This window comes from Felis catus, chromosome A3 (genome assembly GCF_018350175.1).
Source record: "Felis catus isolate Fca126 chromosome A3, F.catus_Fca126_mat1.0, whole genome shotgun sequence".
NCBI lineage: Eukaryota > Metazoa > Chordata > Mammalia > Carnivora > Felidae > Felis > Felis catus.
In genome coordinates this window covers 103427934-103446868 of record NC_058370.1, presented here as the reverse complement: position 1 = coordinate 103446868, position 18935 = coordinate 103427934, and positions in this window count along the sequence as shown.

The window sequence follows — 18935 nt, the reverse complement described above, 5'->3', positions numbered from 1 at the left end:
TTGTTAAACCCGGCAACCCTACAATTCCTCAAAGGCAAGACAAAGCTTTTATAGCACAGTTGTCCTCGTGCCCTTCCTGCCATCCCACATGTCCCCAGGCGCACAGGTCACTCCATGGCTCAGGACAGGTCACCAGGACAACCAACATCAACGTGAAATTGTAACAACAGGTTTCTGCCCCGGGCAGGTGACGTGCCAGGTGTCTACGTTCACCTGTCACTCAGCCTGTGAGTCTGGTAGCATTGTCATCATCCCCAGTTTACAGGTAAGAAAACTGGGCTCCGAAGGCCCAACCAAGGCGAGGTATGCAAGATTTGAAATTCCTTTTCGCATTCCTTTGCTCTTTTGTGACCAAAGTATCTGGTGCTCGTGATATAACACGCAGAAACTACGAGTAAGTGAAAAAGAAGCCCCAAAAATGGCATCTATAGGTCCAACCCTACAGGTATTCTTGCTAAGAGGGTGCTGAAGTCAATATTCCCAGAGATCTCCACTTCGAAGGGCAAGACGTGCTGCTTCTCCTCATTGGAGATACTTTCTCCTGCACCAAGAGACGGACAAAGCCACACTCTCTTCCCAGGATGTGCCATCACCGTCTCCGCAGAAGTTGCCTGCAGGCCATCCCTAGCTGCCCTCCACCTCCTCTTTTTTTTTTTTTTTTAAGTTTATTGTTTCATTTTGAGAGAGACAGAGACAGTGCAATCAAAGAGGGGCACAGATAAAGGGAGAGAGAGAACCTCAAGCCCCCGATGCGGGGCTCAAACTCACGAACCGTGAGGTCATGCCCTGAGCCAAGATCGAGAGTCGGACATTGGACCGACTGAGCCACCCGGGCACCCCCACCTCATTTTTTTCCAAAGCTGACGTGACAGTCCCATCTGGTTGAGACACATCTCCTTTCTCTGTTTAGACCCAGGCTTGGCCTTGCTCTTAGGGCTGAAGTAAGACACTGAGTGACCCTGGTCTGGCGGATGCCCTCCACCCCCACTCTCCTCACGTGCCCCTTGCCCTTTGTGCTGTTTCAATATGAAGATTCTCCACATGTTAAATGTTCCATTTGTGGCGCCTGAGGATTGGCCAGGATCCAAGCAAAGACATTCCTGCCCAAGGTCCCACGGGTATGGGTCACGCGGTCAGGTCTCAGGGGATTGAAGTCAACCAAGCCCCCAGACGACTCCTGCCCAGAGCCATCCCTCAGATCCCCCGACATCACCCTGCAAGCTCAGATGTCAGCACATCTGGCTTTGGCCCAATCCAGACTCTCGATTCTTTGTATTTGAAATCAACTCCTAAAACTCGGGTTGATTGTTGTTTCTGGGAAAAGGGAAGGAATGCGGACTCCGCAGTGAAGCAGGGATTCGAGCAGCGGTGTGAGCAGACCTTATTGCCATCTTTATTCCTCCCAACTCCCTTCTCTTCTCACTTGCCCTCCTTTTCAGAGAGGCACTCACCGGTCTCCGAGGAAGACGCAGTAACTGGGGATTTCAGACGTGGAGGAACGTTCGGACTCACCACTCTCTCCCCAGTTCCGGAACAGTTTGTTGTTTTAGGATCGGAACGCATCTTAGAATGGATGTGAACACGTGACATGGTGACCTCTCCTTCTGCCCTGCCTGGGCTGTGATTAAGTGAACAATGGCACCTTGGAAAGCAGGAAATGTGACCGTTGTTCAGCTTGCTCCGGACGAAGATCATAGACTCACACGTTGATCTCCTCTCCTTTCCCAAACCCCACCAAACCGTCGAAAACACCTGCAAGCAAACGAAGGTGTCCGTGACTAAACAGAAAAGGGAACAGGAGGGAGATGTTGAGGAGAGTGAGGAAGTTGTCATCTACAGGCCCGCAGAGAGGAGGCACCAATAGGTGGTAGAACCCTCTGGACTCTGCAGCAGGGGTCTCAGGTTCCTGAGGAGGAGGGGACAGTGGTGGAAATAAGGTCTGGAAGACAGACTGCATATCGAGCTACAGAGCCTCCAGAAGCCCTCCTTAACCCACGGGGCCAGGCACCAGGCAAATGGCCCGTGGTCCTCAGTCATGATCAGCTGTGAGACACATGGATGAACCCAGTACAACCGTTCCTGACCCTGACCCTGACCCTGACCCTGCACAGAGCAGCTAGCAGGTGTCATCCCATCCACCCCAAACCCGCCGCTGGCCAGGCCAGAGAATGTCCAGTTCTGACATTTGAGGTCCACTGAGGAAAGACCAGCTCACTGCTGATGTACCTTCCAGGGAAGCCTACCTACTAACAAACCTGCCCTCTCCCCACCGCACAGGCAGACCGGGCTGCCGATCAAAATTGTAGGCCCTGATTCACAAATAAGAAAACAGAGGCAGGGGTACCCAGCACCGTGAGAACTCCGAAACAAACAGAACAAAGGAGGCGCAGAGAACATAGACGATGCAGAAAGCGGACGACTTCCAAAACAACAGCCGTTGAATTTTCAGTTACAATTTTGCCTCGATACTTAAATTTTTAACCACCCTAAAGTGCCAATAGCTGGAGATCAATCTAAAATTACCTTCCCTTAAGAAGTCAGAGTTTAGCCATCCAAGCATACAGAATATCGTAGCAGTCAGTTTCAAAGAAATACAACCAAAATAGATAAAAATGGCTCTCTGGGGGAAGGCTATGGCAGGGACTGCTCTTTTTCAGCATTTTCTAAATTACACTTTGAATTTGAGGTAATAGAGATTCCTGTGCGGTTGTAAAACACTGCGCAGACACCCCGTGTCCTCCTTACTAAGTCTCCCCAATGGTAACATCTTGTAAAAGTGTAGCAAAATACACTGACATTGATATAGTCAAGACAGAACATTTCCATCCCAGCAAGATTCCCTCGTGTCACCGTTCTGTGCCCACTTCTCTCCCCCTCCCCCAGCCCACTCCTTAACCCCCAGCATCCACTAATCTGTTCTCCATTTCCAGGATTTTGCCACTTCAAGAATATTATATAAATGGAATAATATAGGATGTCACCTTTGGGGGCTGGATTTTTTTTACCTTGCCTACTCCTCTGAAGATCCCTTCACGTCGTTGTGTATGTTACTAGTTTGTTCCTTTTTACAGCTGAGCGGTACTCCAGGGGATGGAGGTACCATTGCTCGTTTACCTGTTCACCGACTGACAGACATCTGCTTGGTTTCCACTTTCTGGCTATTATGAATAAAGCTCCTGTGAACATGACGGTACAGGTTTCTGGGCAAATACACGTTTTCATTTCTCTGCAATAAATACCCGGAAGTGTAATTGCTAGGACACATGATAGTTGCCGGTTTCGTTTTTTAAGAAACTGCCGAATATTTTTCCAGAATGGCTAACACACCTTTCATTCCCACCAGCAACATAGGAGTGATCCAGGTTCCCCACAGCCTTGCTAGCACCGCAATAAGTCCCTGTTTTCTATTTTAGCAATTTCAATAGATGCGTAGTGACAAGTGTTGTGATTTTAACGTGCATTTCCCCAAAGGCCAGTGATGGTGAACCTCTTCTCGTGTGCTGATTTGCTGTCTCTGTAGCCTATCTGGTGAAATGTATGTGTGTGTCTTCCCCTCGTTTCTAATTGGATTCTTTGTCTCTTGCTGTTGAATTTGAGAGATTTTTACATAGTCCAGATAGAAGGCCTTTGTCAGACATGTGTTTAAAAATATGCTCTGCAATTTGTCCTTTTATCATATTAACAGAGTCTTTCATGGCACAAAAGTTTTTAATTTTGATGAATTCCAACGTATTGGGTTTTTTTCTTTTTCTTTGTGGGTGGTGCTTTTGATGTTATATCTAAGACTCTGCCTAGCCGTAGGTCCCAAAGATTTTCTCCTATGTTTCCTTTTGAAGATCCTATATTTTTTAATTTTATATTGAAATCCATATTCCACTTCTTACTTTATTTTTTTATTTTTATTTTTTCTGAGAGAGAGAGAGAGAGAGACAGAGAGAGGGGGAGAGAGAGAATCCTAAGCAGGCTCTGGCTGTCAGCTCACAGTCTGATGCGGGGTTCGAATCCACAAACCGTGAGATACATCATGACCTGAGCCAAAATCAAGAGTGGGATGCTTAACGGTCCCAGGTGTCCCCCAACGTTCTACTTTTTATTTATTTATTTTTTTAAATATTTTTAATGTTTATTTTTGAGAGAGAGATGAAGTGTGAGTGGGAGAAGGGCAGAGAGAGAGGAAGACACAGAAGCCCAAGCAGGCTCCAGGCTCTGAGCTGTCAGCACAGAGCCAGATGCGGGGCTCGAACTCACAGACCGTGAGATCATGGCCTGAGCCAAAGTCAGACGCTTAACCAACTGAGCTACCCAGGTGCCCTGTCACTTTAAAAATGTTTGCTAGAGTTCTCAAGTAAAACCAGCTGGGCCTGGAATTTTTTTGGAAGATTGAAATTATAGATTTAATTTATATAATAGTTATAGGAATATTTAGGTTATCTATTTCATGCTGGTGAATTGTGTGGTTTGTGGTTTAGAGAATTTGGTCCATTTTCATCAAAGCTGTTGAATTGTGTGAAATTGTTTTAGTGTCCCCTTTTAACCTTTAGTGACAGAAAGATCTGGAGTTGAATTCAGTATTTTATTTCTGGCATTGGTAATATGTGTCTTCTCTACTTTACTGTTGTCAATTTTGCTAGAAGTTTATCAATTTTATTGATCTTTTCAAAGAACCAGTTTTTCTTTCCTTGATTTTTCTCTATTGTTGGTTTTCAATTTCACTGAGTTCAGTTCTTTTGGTCTCCTTTGGGTTTATTTTGCTGTTCTTTTTCTCTGGAGCGTAGGAATTCAGATTACTGATTTGAAATCATTCCTGCTTTCTAACATAAGCATTTAGTGCTATAATGTCCTTCTCAGTGCCGCTGCTTTAGTTGCTTCCCACAAATTTTGATATTTTGTCTCTTCATTTTTATTCAGAATTAAGTTCTTTTAATTTCCTTTGAGGTTACCTCCTTGACAAATGCATTTCTAAGTGCTCTGAGAATGTACTGTTAATTTTCTGTTACTGACCTCTAATTGGATCCCAGTGTGGTCAGAGATCTTATTCTGTATGATTCCAATGGCTTCAAATCTGTTGAAGTTTGTTTCATGACCCAGAATGTTTTGGTGAATGTTACATGAATGTTTGAAAATAAAAATGTGTATCTTGAGGCCGCTGGATGGAATGTTGTAAATGTCAGTTAGATCCTGTTGATGGATGGCGTTGTTGAGTTCTTCTGTATCCTTGTCGAATGTCTATATAGTAGCTTTATAAATTGCTGAGTTAGGCATATTAAAGCCCCTGATTGTAATCAGCTTGGCTCTATTTATTCTGAAGCTCTGATGTTTGGTGCATTTACATTTGAAATTACTACGCTCTTGGAGTACTGTTCTTTTCTCATTAAGCAATGTCCCTCTTTGTCCCCAGTAGTCTTCTTTGTTCTGAAGTTTACTTTATCTGATATTAACATACCTACTCTTTTCCTTTTTAATGTTTCCATGGTGTATTTTTTCCATCCTTTTACTTCCAATCGACCTATACGGTTAAATTTAATGTGATTATCTTATGCATGAGCGTATAAGACAAGTTGTGTCTATGGGGGTTTTTTTGTTGCTGTTATTGTTCTTTATCTGCCAACTTCTGTCTTTTAATTATTGGATCTAGATCATTCACATTTGAACACCTCCTCTTCACTACATTGGTCAGGGATTCCCATCCTGATGTTATAGGGATAAGGGAAGACCTCACACCCAACACGGGTCAGATGAGATTAATAGCAGTTTGTTAATTACTGACACTCACAGCCTGGGGAAGGAGGAGTCAGGGCCACATGGGGCCTGCACTGTGGAATACAGTTGGTTCACTAACCAACAGGGGGCATGGGAGGCAGACTTTGCAGTACCAAGAGTATGGGGTGCCCCCTGTATCCCGTGGGATGCCGTGATTGGTGCGTTTGAATAACCCCGTGGGCTGGCAAGGGTCTGAAGCCTGCTATTGGAGGGTAAGCAGGCTCTGTATCTGATCCCCATGGCGAGGAGGGTTGCTTGACTGGTGGGCTTTACCTGCCAAGATGCATCGTCATTAAACTTCTAATGACCGAAGACAAATAAACAATTCTGAAAGGGGCTAGAGAGAAATGAGGCATTACCTACAGGGGAGCCACGACGTGAATGGCAGCAACTCCTCCTCTGAAATCACAGAAGCCAGAACGAAGCAGCACCACATCCTGTCGGTGTTAAAAACCAAAAACAAACCCCTCAAAATTGGCAATCCCAAATTATATATCCAGCAAAATTACCTTGCAGGAAGGAAGGGGAAAGACCTTCTCAGATGAAGGAAGACTGCAGAAGAAGCTCAGTCATCAGCAGCCTCTCTTTGAAGAATGACTGAAGAATTTTCTCTAAACAGGAAGAAAGTGGTAACAGAAGAAGTGTAGCACTTCAGGAAGGAAGAACAACAAGTGGTAAATGGGGACAACTTCTCAGGACTTTAACAAATTAATGTTGAGGTAAAAGTATCACACCTTTGTGTCTGCCGAGTAGGAGTGTGAAAGACCTGCTCCCCATATGGCTTCCCAGCTGGGGGGTATAAGTGCTGCCTGCCTCTACCAGGGGGTGTCCTCTCCCCCCCCACCTTCCTCCGCCCACCCCACCCCCCACAAGGGAATGAGAGAGTCACCACCTGCTTCCACCTACAGGACATGGAACATATAGAAGATTAGTCCTCTCTCATCCCGGAACCGGGACAGTTTTTCGGTTGGTGTTTGACTGCTGTAGGGCGGGTGCCCTGCAAAGGTTTTCTGTTCTCTTAGGAAGCTCACTTCCCGGTCTTCTGGCTAAGGAGACGCAGGCTTTTCTTGGAGCCTTGTTTGTTCGTTTGTTTGTGTCTGTTGATGGATCTGAGTTACAGATTATTCCAGCACTTTATCCCATTTAGAAGGAAAACAAACAAACTGAGCTCCCCACCGTGCCATTCCTCAAGTCCTGACGTCCCTAAGCAGTCCACCTTCTTCTTTTCCCCTTTCAGAGACTTCCTATGTTGGTCATGCTATGTCCAAGGATTTTTTTTTTTTTTTTTTTTTTTTTAGTTGTAAGAGGAAAGGCCTGGGAGGAATGGAATCACCCCATTTGGGCTGGAACTAAAATCCAGCAAATACTGGAGTTGAAGAGGAAAAAATATTGCCAACCGACGGCTGCAATTTCCTTATATCTAAAACATCATATGTAGAATTATTTTCCCTGCAGCTTGTGAACTCCTAAAATTCTGATTTTTTTTTTTTTTTTTTTTTTTTTTGTAGCTGCTTTGAAATCATTCCATCAAGGAAGTCACTGGTGAGCTACCGATCTCTTTTCATCATGTCTGCTGAGAAGGTTTCATTTGTGTCTAATTTCACTCGGCTTCGGATTTCCTTTTTTATTTCTTCCCAATATTTCCCCCTCCCGGTGCATCTCATGGAAGGTAAGCCATTCGTGTTCTTAGTGCACAGTCCTGGGCTTCTTAAGAGGGATGTGGGGCAGGGTCTTTCGCTTGAATGTTTAGGTGGTCTTCCACGACCCATTTGGCTGTGAGACCAGAACTGAAAGGAGGTGTGGAACAAAAGTCCTTTTGAATTCCATTCCTTTTCGGGAGAAAGCACAGCGTCTGCCTTTTGTTTGAGGTAGAGACGCACTGCCGTCCTGACTGAAATCAGAAACTCGTGTTGACGCCTACTGCTTTTCTAGGCCATTTTGTTTGTAAGTACTTCATATTTACAAGCGTCGAGAATGTACCCTCTTCATCAGGATGTGGAGAGGGCTGTGGACTTTCTCCTTTACAGCATTTTTCTTAAGCTGGATTCATTGTGCAACCCTTGTTACTTGCAGGGTAGGGGCCGATTCTGGAATACATAGAGGCGTTTGCTCAATTCCTGGGTTTTCTAATGTCAAAAGACTTGCTCTGCCACCCACACCACGTTATTTTTCGAGAAATCTTTCTGGAAAGTATGTCATAATTGTAGCTGGTCTTTGGTTTTCATTTGTTTAATTTCATCATGTGTGTGACATAGCTAATCCTGCATTTTTAAATTCATTTTGTAGGTGTGTTTCTTCCTTAGTCCACAAAAAGAGAGAGAGAGAGAGAGAGAGACAGAGAGAGAGAGAACCTTGACTGCGATAGGCCGCTCCATCCAAAACGTCAGTGTAGGCAAATTCGAAGCCCGGCTGAAAATCATCATGTTCCTCCAAGCAACATCTATCAATTCCTTTTGTTCTTTGCTTTCACAGGCATTTGAACTTGGGTACCGCCGTCCTTATCATTTGTTTGGATTCTTGGTTTAAGCTGAGCTTGCTTTGGATGCCAGATGGCTTATCCACATCAGAAACAATGCAGAACTCCAGAAGAGAGTAATTTACAAAAAGCACTTGCTCAGCGGGCGGTGCAGTGTTGTGCTTCGGGCCCGCGTCTTCTCCCTCCACAAAGGAACTTTCGGAGATTACAACTTGTTCCCCGTGCGCCGGCTCTGTTCCCCCTGGCTCTTCCGGAAGGGTTTGACTTCTCAAGAAAACACAGCTCTTTGCGGTTGCTGCTGCTGTTGTCCAAGAGGGCTCTGACCCTCCCCGCTAGATAGCTTTACAACGAAAATTCTTCCTCTGTTGGCACCCACTGAGCCTGGAGCCTTAGGTGCGTGCCCGGCACGTCTGGGGTGAGGCGCAGGATGTTGGCACTCCGCGCCAATTCTAAATTTGGTACAAGGTCTGTGCTGATTTTGCTTCCTTTTCATTTGAAATAAGATAATTGATATTTTATCAGAGGAGTTCATCAGCGCTCCCTCCCAGAGCTTTAATGTCCTTTCGTAGCTTTTCAGATATCATGACAGAAGGCAAATGAAGGAAACATGCTTCCCCAACGGGCTCATTTTTCAGCGTTTTCAATTTGTTATCCATTTTCATAGACTTTTAAGACGGCATCCTTTTCACTGTCACCTTGTTTACTTAGATTCCACCCTGGAAACGCTCTCTGCTAAGGATGCCCATGGCTTTGGGACGCGTGGTACTTTCAGCACCCACATACTGAGTCCAAAGAGGGGGGAGCAGTTAAGCTTCCAACTTCAGTTCAGGTCATGCCTCATGGTTCGCGAGTTCGAGCCCCACATAGGGCTCTGCGCTGACAGTGTGGAGGCTGCTTGGGCTTCTCTCTGTCTACCTCGCTCTCTGCCCCTTCCCCACTCGTGCTTTCTCTCTCTCTCTCTCTTTCTCTCTCAAAAATAAATAAATAAACGTTAAAGAAAAGAACAAAGAGCCTCCTCCGTACTGGGCAACGGAAAATGAGGCACTTCTATGCAAGCGAGATGCTTGTCTACTTCATCACTCGGGCCCCCTTCCTCAGTGCGCTGGTACACTGGCCTCCTTTCTGTCCCTGAAACACGCTGACTCTGCTACACCGTGGCCCTCCCACTGGCCATTCCTCTGTTAGAATGCTCTTCCCTGCCCCCCACCGGGCAGCCACCCTCCCCGTTCGGGACCCATCTTCCATATACACGCATCGCCACCAGTCACGGCCCATCATTCCACTCTGACTCTTTTGTGGCGGCAATGGTGCCTTGGGTAGCTCTTATTAAAATGAAATCACCTCGGGGCGCCTGGGTGGCGCAGTCGGTTAAGCGTCCGACTTCAGCCAGGTCACGATCTCGCGGTCTGTGAGTTCGAGCCCCGCGTCGGGCTCTGGGTTGATGGCTCCGAGTCTGGAGCCTGTTTCCGATTCTGTGTCTCCCTCTCTCTCTGCCCCTCCCCCGTTCGTGCTCTGTCTCTCTCTGTCCCAAAAATAAATAAACATTGAAAAAAAAAATAAAAAAATAAAATGAAATCACCCGGAATACTTACTGGTTAGGTGTTCAACCTCTCGTTGCCTTGTAGAATGTGAATTCCATTCAGGCAGGAACTTTGACCATCCTCTTCTCAGCCGTGGGCGCATAATAATAATGTCCAATATACCATGGGTACTGTGTGAATATTTGCTCAGATGAATTGCGTAGACTCCAAATGAAATGATTGGAAAGGACATTAATGAAACTATCAACACGTAGATATATTTTTGCCTTGATCTGAGGGATCACTAAGAGAAACAAAGGTGTCCAAGTCAAGTGTTTGACATGAATTGCTCTGGTCTTGCAACCAGAAAGGAACATTCTGTTGAAGCTATATTCAACGAAGGAAGAAGGGTTACCCGTCCACCTCCTCTCCTTTCATTCGTGGCTTCGTGCATTCGGCTACTAAGCACTAGAGCATGCCCTGCGGCCAGATGCCTGCCAGGGACCAGGGAATGAGACGAGGGCACCCTATTCCTGTCTTCACCACCCTTGCCATCTAGACACATGGTATGTGCAAGGACAAGGATGCATACCTGGGGCCCTGGGAGCACAGAGCAGAGTAAGTCACCAGAGATCAAGGTGCACGGAGATGTCAGGAGATGGCTGAAAAGTGCCAGTATGGGCAGGCATCCAGGAGGCCAACCTTGAGGGGAAAGCACAAGCAGCAGCAGGGCTCATGGGCAGAGGTTCAGCAAGGAGGAAACAGCCCAGAAGCAGGGGCAGGAGCAAGAGACCAGGAGACTGGCGTCCAGATGGGGTGGGTGGCCTGTGCTACGTCCCTGGTGGCTGTGAGCCCCGATGGGGGCCAACCCTTCCCTCCAGCGTTGTGATCATTGTTGAGAAGAAGGAGAAGCGTGGTCAACATTAAGTGAACACTTCTTGGTGACATATGACATACTCGATCTCCTTTCATCCATCACGACATTGTGACAATGTGGGAACCATTATTCACCTCGCTGGATCTATGTGAAACGAAGGCTTTGACAGTTTGGCTGGCGGTCCCAAGGTTGCACAGCTAGTAAGTGGCAAGTCTGGGCCAGAACTCAGGTCTGTCTCCTCTGGATATGTCAGAGGGCCTGGACTGTGCATCAGGCTCCCACATCCAACAAAAGTCCCCTCACGGTCTCCCACGCAGTTCCTTTCTCTGCACCCAGGCTTGGCCTGGCCTGACCTTGACATGCCTATACAGGGGATTCTGGATTGGTTTCGGAGGAGGAGAGCACATGTGCAAAGATGGGGACAAGGAAAGCATATGATCAAAGAGAAACAAAACGGAGCCCTATGCACCTATAGCAAAAGCATCTGGAAAGTCAAAAGCCCAAATAGAGTTGGGCGGAAATGCTAATTACATTACAGAAGGGTTTTGTTTTGGATGTTTGCATGCTGGGGTTTTTTTGTTTCTGTTGTTTGCTTTTGTGGATTTTGATCTGTTTTTTAAATCATTTATTTGTAGCAATACTGTGCAACGTTTACTATTTGCCTGATATCTTTTTTTTTTTTTAATGTTTATTTATTTTCGAGACAGAGAGAGACAGAGCATGAACGGGGGAGGGTCAGAGAGAGAGGGAGACACAGAATCCGAAGCAGGCTCCAGGCTCTGAGCTGTCAGCACAGAGCCCGACGTGGGGCTCGAACTCACAAACCATGAGATCATGACCTGAGCCGAAGTCGGATGCCTAACCGACTGAGCCACCCAGGCGCCCCGCCTGATATCTTTCAATATCAAATGAGCATTGAAATTGTTCCTGCCCTCATGAGTGCATCCAAAAGAAGAGACTTTCACTACATACAGCATGTGACTCATCCAAGATCAGGCACCACAAACCCTGGAAGGAAGGCAAGGCGTGGGGACATGGGGTGGGGAAGAACTGGGAAAATCTGGAGCAGGGGGGAAAAGAGGATGAGGAGTGGGGCAGAAGGGAGGTATTCTTCCCACGTCTATGAACCAGCTCTACTGGCTCTTGAGCGATCCTAAGTTGCCTCCTGAGTGAAGGCTGGGGTATGAACACACCCGAAATACTGGTCTGAAACTTCTTAAAGAGAAATCAAGGGTGCAGAGAAGAAAAGCCAAAGGATGAAATCAATGACAAGAAACAACATAGAAAGCAAACTACATTCTGGAGAAGACCGAGAAGCACATGACGCTGAATAACAGCTTTTTAAATTTCTACCAAGTCATTTTAAAACCATGTGAATTCCATAATCAGGAGGTGCTGGTTCAGATGGAAACACTCATGCTCGACCACAGCGGTTTCTGGAAGCCGCGGGGGACGCTGAAGCCTCTCCTTTATGGAAGATGTTCAAGGGCACGCTGACCCGACACCTGCCTGGGCTTGGGGGTGGTTTTGCTGCAGCCCCAGAGATAAATGAGAGGGCATATTCAGGTGGCTCTCGTAACCCCGACTGCCCTTGCACAGAAAGAGATAAATGGGCAGTCCATTTTGAGATCCAAAGGGCAGTGCAGTGGAAAACAACCTGAATGATGAAATCTCACCAAAACCCCCCTGAGAGTCATGCAAAAGTGTGTATACAGCTTGTGCTTAAATAAGCGATTAAAAAAAAAAAAAAAAGCCACGTAGACAGAGAGATGTGTACATATAGGGCAAAAATGGAGCCCCTAAATTTTAGAGATCATTGTAAAGCACTTAGTTTTCATGTTGGGTGGGGATGCTCCTTATTAAAAAGAACAAACAGGGGCGCCTGGGTGGCACAGTCGGTTAAGCGTCCGACTTCAGCCAGGTCACGATCTCGCGGTCCGTGAGTTCGAGCCCCGCATCGGGCTCTGGGCTGGTGGCTCGGAGCCTGGAGCCTGGAGCCTGTTTCCCATTCTGTGTCTCCCTCTCTCTCTGCCCCTCCCCCATTCATGCTCTGTCTCCCTCTTTCTCTCTCAAATACACATAAACATTTTTTTTTAATTTTAATAAAAAATAAAAAACAGAAAAAAGAAAGCATTTGATGACACTGAGTGCCACGAATCAGAGGTCTCAATTAATCTGGTCTTGTGCTCCTGATCAAATGATTGGTGGGATGTAGTCTTTTAAAAAACAGAAGCTAAATCTCTGGGTGAAAGGATCATGAGAGATTTTTATTTATTTTTCCAAGTTTTCTTGGAAAAGTTGTGTATTCATAATCAGAAATAAGCAGGAAGGAAGGTATTTTCAAGGGAAAATAAACATTATGGCTCCACATTTAGGCCTTCCACTTCTCAGCCTAATTTTTATCAGTCTCCTAACTGTATCAGTTCTTAGGCATCGGGTTTCCTCTTGAGTGACAGGACATTTCCTAAGCTGGGCCCGGTTCTCCTGAGAACACGCAGCAGCCCAGCACAAAGCCAGGCCTCCCAGAGGATGCCTGGTCATGTCTCTGGCCCCAGACCCCTGCTCTGAATGCCAATGTCTAACCCACAGTGTGTTTTCCCAAGCCAAGGCGCCTTCTCAGGAGTGGGCCCATTGCCATGCTGGCTGGGGAGAATCACCGCCCGACCCAAGCCATTCAGCTCAGACACTGGCCCCTGGCCAACGTCCGTCCCGTGAGCCCAGGAGCTGCCAGTCTGCTGGGGTCAGGAAGCCGTCATGAGCTGGCAGAAGTCTGGAGCACACACAGGCTCACTCTGAGGTCCCCTTATTCTCCTGGTGTTTACAATTCTCTCTCAAAAGACACAATGCTTTCCTAAATAAAACTAGGTATGGCAGCAAAAGTGAAAAACAGGCTCCCTCTCCTTCCTTCCCGTAGACACAGAGAACTTCAAGGCTGTCTCCATCAAAAGTGGGCAGTCCAGCCTAAGAGCAGGGATGGCCACAAAGGGGAGATCAGAGCTCTCCCCAACGGTGAGTCGTTGTCATTGCATTTCCTACAAGGTAAAGGAACGTGGCCTCCTGTCAAGTGAGGACTTCTGTGTCTGAAGATTTTAAACAAGAATGTGTTTGGAAAGCCCAAGTGGGTCTGGGAAATCCCCGTGGGTTACTACAGATCTGTATCTCCACCTGACTCAAGTATTTCCTCGGTCAGGCCTCGGGCCAGTTCCATAACCTCTTGGAGCTTCTATTTCCATCTCTAGAAAATACCAGTAATAATACTAACAGGATTGGATGAGGACTAAACACACAGACGTTAACTGGTATACGGAATGCCCTCAATAATTACTGGTTGTTATTGTTGTCGTATGTTTTCCTAATGGCAAGTGTTGTGACAAAGAGGCTTCCTGGCCGAGGGAGACTGGGATCCGAGGGCAGAGCACCGCATGAATGATCACTGCTCCTCCTGACGACCCAGGTAGAGCGCCTCCGGAAGAAAACCAGCCAGTGACCGCCATCTTAAGTCATGCCTGTCCTGGGACCGTGACGTGGGCACCCGGATGAGAGTTGGGAAAGTCACGTCATCTCAAATGCTCCTCATTTCATTGAGGACAGGGCACGTGCCGAAAAGCAGTCCCCGAAGCTGGAGGAGAAACGGGGCAATTTTGGACAAACCTCTTATCATATCTGAGGATCCGTTTCTTCATTTCGAACGTCTGGACCAAAAATGAGAGGCTGAAAATAAAAGTTCATTGTAAACAGTCAGGGGGCTCTCAGCTGCACTGCCGTAGAACCTTCCACAGGAGTGCGTTCTAAGATCACACCATACAAACCACACGTGCGCCTTCTCAAGGGACCCCGGAAATGCGTGGATGCTGATGCAGAGTCAAAGGAGATTGTCAGGGCTGCTGAGGGTGCAGGCGAAAATCCCCCGGCGGGGTCCTCACCTCTGCAGTTGGTGATCCAGCTGACGTTTCTGGAACACAAACCACGCACTAACGCCCTACTTGGAGCTTTTGGCTCTCTGTGTACGATGGAGAGAGCTGGATCAAGCAGGACATCCGACATGGGAAGTCATATAGAAGTGAAAATACTCCCCGCGTTGGAAATAATACTAGTCCGAAAACTAGTTGAACGCTTGATAGATAGGTTATGGTTTCGACGTGCACTTCCTGCTAATAAAGGGTGCCGGGCCCATCCTTCACAGTAGCAGGCATCTTTGTGATATCCCTGAGTGAGAAGCGTTTTAAAACAAGGACCTGCCTCAAAAGAAAAAGACCAAGTCCAATCTGAAGGATCTCAGCAGGATACAGGAATGGTATAGATTAGAGAACAAGAAACTGTTTGTGTGAGACTCAGGATTAGAAAAATTTAATTATATCATCCTGCTGCATCATCCTGTTTGATTATATCAGCCTTCTAACTATTGCTCAAAATCCAGAAACTGTAAAAGATGAAAACATTCAACTACATTTAAAAAACAACTTTTTTGTGGCCAAACAATATGTATATCATAGGCAAACACAAAGGTGAATAGCAGACTAGGGTAAGACATTGCAACTCCTAACTCAGACAAGACATAATCGCCTTAATGTATAAAGAGCTCCTAGAAACCAATAAGAGAAAGCATAAAACCCAACGGACAAATGAACGAAGAACGTGAGGAGACTTTTCACGGAAAAGGAAATGCAAATGGTCCCTAAACCTATGAAACCACCATAATAGGGGCACCTGGCTACCTCAGTCAGTTGAGTGTCCAACTCTTGATTTTGACTCAGGTCATGATCTCATGGTTCATGGGATTGAGCCCCTTGTCAGGCTCTGCACTGACAGCATGGAGTCTTCTTAGGGTTGGCAAAATTCCAGTAGTATTCTGATGTGGCTCTAACTAGCTCACAGGAGCCCGTTATTAAATTTTCAGGAATTTAGGGGCGCCTGGGTGGCGCAGTCGGTTAAGCCTCCGACTTCAGCCAGGTCACGATCTCGCGGTCCGTGAGTTCGAGCCCCACGTCGGGCTCTGGGCTGATGGCTCAGAGCCTGGAGCCTGTTTCCCATTCTGTGTCTCCCTCTCTCTCTGCCCCTCCCCCGTTCGTGCTCTGTCTCTCTCTGTCCCAAAAATAAATAAACGTTGAAAAAAAAATTTTTTTTCAGGAATTTAGCAAGCCAGTCGTTAAATGCAGCCACTATTACAATTTCTAATTATATAAACTTGTAATTAATACATTAGATTAAAAGCAGAGGAAGTAAAACCCAGAACTTCCCGATTACATTACTACATTCCAGTATCACCCGTGTGACCTGCGTCACTTGTGTCGGTGTGGTGGAAGCGGCATGCGATGGTGTGCTATTGCCCAGCTCTTCCCAAATCCATGGTCAGAGACTTCGTGGTGGTAGCTGGAAACCAGCCTGAATGGGAGTCGTTACACCATGGAAATCAGCAGACAGCGCAAATCAGGGCTTTTACACTTCTCGTGTTTTGGGGGGTGCTTTTCAGACAGGTGGCTGTTAAGCATTTACCAGCAGTCCCCTGCAGAATCCCGAATGTTAACAACATCAGAAAGGCCGTTGAGGGGGAGGGGAGCAGGTACTCTCATTCACTCCTGATGGTGGGGGGCGGGAATTACGATAGAACCCCATTGAGGGGCAATTTGGCAACATGTACCAATGTTGAGATTTGCGTTTTGCCCAGCAATTCCCCTTCTGAGGATCTATCCTACAGCCCTGCCCGGGTGAGTGTGAAATGAGGGGATTGTGGGCTTACCCAGCAGGGCTTGTAATAATAGTGAGTCGGCCAGGATCCTTCACAGGGGAAGGGTGAAACCAAAGAGTCCATCCCGACACTGGTCCCCTATGCAGCTGTGACAGAGGAGGGGGAGCTATGGAAAGACCTCGAAGGCCTGGTACAGGGGAAAAGCAAGGCACAAAACAGGACGCCTCTTGTTTCGTGTTTTTGCTTGTTTGTATTCGCGTACGGGAACTGTAAAGGATAGGTGAGTGCTAATTAAAATCAGTTACCAGGAAGTGGTTATGGGGCCTATGGGACGGATGGGAGAGAAACTTGTTTCTGCATACATTTTATTTTTTTTTATTTTATTTTTTTTCTTCAACGTTTTTTATTTATTTTTGGGACAGAGAGAGACAGAGCATGAACGGGGGAGGGGGAGAGAGAGAGGGAGACACAGAATGGGAAACAGGCTCCAGGCTCCGAGCCATCAGCCCAGAGCCTGATGCGGGGCTCGAACTCACGGACCGCGAGATTGTGACCTGGCTGAAGTCGGACGCTTAACCGACTGCGCCACCCAGGCGCCCCTCTGCATACATTTTAATATGGTTTTCATTTTTAAATTTTTTTTAACGTTTATTTATTTTTGAGACAGAGAGAGACAGAGCATGAACGGGGGAGGGGCAGAGAGAGAGGGAGACACAGAATCGGAAGCAGGCTCCAGGCTCTGAGCCATCAGCCCAGAGCCCGACACGGGGCTCCAACTCACGGACCACGAGATTGTGACCTGAGCCGAAGTCAGAGGCTCAACCGACTGAGCCACCCAGGTGCCCCTGGTTTTCATTTTTATTTTCCACTATATATACGCCTTAGAATACTTTGTCAATAAAGAGAAAAGAGAAAATTATGTACAGACGCTGTGGTCCTTGACACAGATACGTTTACTAGAAAATTGACGGGCACCTGGGTGGCTCAGTCGGTTAAGTGTCCGACTTCGGCTCAGGTCACGATCTCGCGGTCCGTGGGTTCGAGCCCCGCATCGGGCTCTGTGCTGACGGCTCAGAGCCTGGAGCCTGTTTCGGATTCTGTGTCTCCCTCTCTCTCTCTGACCCTCCCCCGTTCATGCTCTGTCTCTCTTTGTCTCAAAAATAAATAAACATTAAAAAAAATTTTTTTAGAAAATTGAGATGAAAGCAAACATCGATGGCAAAACGATTGAAGACTGTGTGTAAGATGTTATGGCTGTTGCTTGGCAATCCCCAGGAATCACCGCATTTATTTCTGGAGAGGGCCTGAAGGGATCGTCCATGACTGCACTCAGATGTGCTAAGATATTTTCCTGCCCTAGGAGCTGGGAAGCACCAGTGTGGCTTTTTGATGGGGCAGGAGGCGGGGTCTTAAGGTTATGAAGCTGCAGACAAGCAGGCAGGTGGTATGGAAATCCCAGCAGACTTGGCTGCTGTCTTCAGCATTTGCAAGCCAGTCAGAGCCACAGGCTGCCCCCCACTCTGGGGCTCGCCACCTGCCAATGTCCCATGCTGTTCACAGGCCAGGCCCAGAGGGAGTGGGTGGATTACCGTACCCCTGGGAGCACCAATGATGGAGGTCCTTCCTTTCATGGACATCAGTGTGACAGTGGCCTTTGCAGTTCCCAAGCACAGAGGCATCTCCAGCCACACAGAGGGAAACTGTCTGCCTCTCCAGTGGCCCCCACTGCCCCACAAAGGGATTCATCTCCTTCTCTTGTCTGCCAAGGTCAGGTCCACAGCCTTCCACCTTCTCCTTCACTGCCATAGCTATTTCTGTGCCTTGAACACACCATGCTTCTTCCTGCCTCCGGGCCTTTGCACTTGCTCTTCCCTTCTCTCCAGATCCTTCTCATGATTCAGGAGGTAAGAGTTTGGGCTCTGGGAGTCAGACTAGCTGCCTGTTTCTGTGCCTAAGAAAACCACAGGCTTGGACACGCTCATGGAACCTTGATGTTTCTAGAATAAGCAGTAGACTCCCAACCCAACTAAGCCTCAGCAGGCTCAGCATTTCCTCCTCAACAGACCTACCAAATGGGGGTTGGAGAAGAAAGGTACAGTTTCTTGCCTTTCAGATTCTTTTTTTCCCCCCTTAGTAAGAAGCATTTTACTCTTTCTGCCCTCCTTAATTAGCTAAAGGGTGGGCTCTCCTCAAAGACCTAGCTTTTGCCTTGTGGAATCTCAAACTGAGATGAAGAGGGCAAAGACGCTCAGGAATTGGCAGGCTCTTTTCAAGCGATGGTAGCAAGAGCTCTGGGGTCAACTGTCCACCAGATTCCATGAGACAGTGGGGGCTTGTCATGTCGCAGGACACCGTACTGGCTGCAGCTGGGTGGGAGAGCCGCTCACCTGTGCATCTGGGGGTGCGGGCTTACACGGCGCCTGGACTCCCAGCAAGGTGCTGGGGGGGGTGGGGGGGCGTCATCAAGCATGGCAGGACTTCTGGTGTGATTGGAGGGAGGAATGATCCTGTGTCCCTTCTGAATAAGTGGGTGGAACTTAAAAAACATCAATACCACCAGAGCTAAGATGATATAATGAAGGTTTCTGGCAGTCCGTGAGCTCAGGGCCTCCACTA